This window comes from Adiantum capillus-veneris, chromosome 24, assembly GCF_014529385.1.
Source record: "Adiantum capillus-veneris isolate H3 chromosome 24, ASM1452938v2, whole genome shotgun sequence".
NCBI classification, from domain to species: domain Eukaryota; kingdom Viridiplantae; phylum Streptophyta; class Polypodiopsida; order Polypodiales; family Pteridaceae; genus Adiantum; species Adiantum capillus-veneris.
Window position 1 is genome coordinate 36,282,187 of NC_140954.1, and position 1,720 is coordinate 36,283,906.

The window sequence follows — 1,720 nt, forward strand, 5'->3', positions numbered from 1 at the left end:
TGAGAGATTCCTTCAAGGTCTCTTGGTTTGTTTTCTTGATAGAAGGACAAAGAACTATGGAAATTGAACCCTTGTCGTGGGCAAAGTAGAGAAAGGTTAAACCGCCAAGGTAATCCCTTGAAATAGCTCCCTTCTGCAACATCATGATAACAAAAAAAAAAGCGTAGCATGCACTCTCCAGGTGTTCGCCTCCTCCCGTCCTTCTCAATCAACTTGCCCTTCCGCCACTCCTGCCACCCATCGCAATCACCACTAGCTCCTACATGCCTAACTTACACATTCCTTCACTCATTGAGTGCACTGCTATGAGGTACTACCCCATCATCTCCCCAAACATTTGGCAGGCTTCTTTATTAGGCCTTTTTCAAAATGTGTTTCCAATGTCCCTATTTGAGCCCATTTTATTTAAAAAACAAAAGCCTTCATTGTATGTATAGAAACCTGCTCAAACCAGTCCGCACCGGTGCGGACTGGTTCCGACAGGTTTCACAAAGGTGCCAGATCACAACACAGGATAGCTTGGTGATACCGCAAAAGTGCGTTCGTGCATGCTATACAGGGGGGAGAGAGAGAGAGAGAGAGAGAGAGAGAGAGAGAGAGAGAGAGAGAGAGAGAGAGAGAGAGAGAGAGAGAGAGAGAGAGAGAGAGAGAGAGAGAGAGAGAGAGAGAGAGAGAGAGAGAGAGAGAGAGAGAGAGAGAGAGAGAGAGAGAGAGAGAGAGAGAGAGAGCAAAGTCGCAATCTCAAAGAACAAGGCATGGAAGCGTCATCTACAAGCTTGTTTTTATCATCGTGGCTCCAGCCAAGGCGAGTAGCAGCAATAAAAGTGGCAATGCGCAAGTGGTGTGTCTTGCCAAAAACCAAGAGGCCAGGCTGATCGGGGGTCGTAGAGATGCAATGAAGCTCGCAGCAGCGCTGCTACTTGGTGGAGCTGAACGACCGCAAGCGGCTTGCCATCAGCTATGCGAACACGGCACGAGCCTATACCGTCACTTTTCGAACTTGCAAGTTTCCCCAGAATTTTACCGGCTGCCAAGATCTTGCTAAGAAAACGAATGTGCCTTTCCTCACCGATGATCTGAAGATAGAGTGTGAAGGCAAGGAGAAGTACAAGTGTGCATCCAATGTTTTCTGGAAGTGGTAAGAGGAGTTGTTGAATGGGCTGGGCAGTGAGTTGCCTCTTGTTCATAGGCAAATTGTTGAGCCCCCGGTTTCTTTGTCGAAATGATAGCAGATTTGGATGAATATAGATATGCTCTTTTTTGCTGTTACTCTTGGTGATATTTAGGCATCCTCCCATAATATTAATCAATGGTATTTAAATGTTCAAGTGGCGAGCACAATCTCTTCATTGGATTTCCACCTGTGTTTATTATTATTGCAAAAAAATAGGGCTTGGTATTTTTGAGAGAGAGAGAGAGAGAGAGAGAGAGAGAGAGAGAGAGAGAGAGAGAGAGAGAGAGAGAGAGAGAGAGAGAGAGAGAGAGAGAGAGAGAGAGAGAGAGAGAGATGTACAGTTAGAAGCATTGGACCTCATCCTCTTGATCCCTTCATGCACCTCCTTGCTGTTTCCATGGCGACTTAATTCCTGAGTTTGTACTAGCCAGCCACCTACACACACAGACACAGTTTTTTTGTGTGCCTTTTATTTTCACCGACCCTGACACTGACTTTTTCAAGTTGCGATGAAGCTGCCAACGGGAGAAGGCCTCATTGGGCGAG

The 1,720-nt window shown here is 46.3% G+C and overlaps 1 pseudogene; it reads left to right on the forward strand.

Annotated features, from left to right (window-relative positions):
* Positions 1 to 755: 755 nt before the first annotated feature.
* Positions 756 to 1,203, forward strand: LOC147426207 (photosystem I reaction center subunit N, chloroplastic pseudogene; annotated as a pseudogene).
* The last annotated feature ends 517 nt before the right edge of the window (positions 1,204 to 1,720 follow it).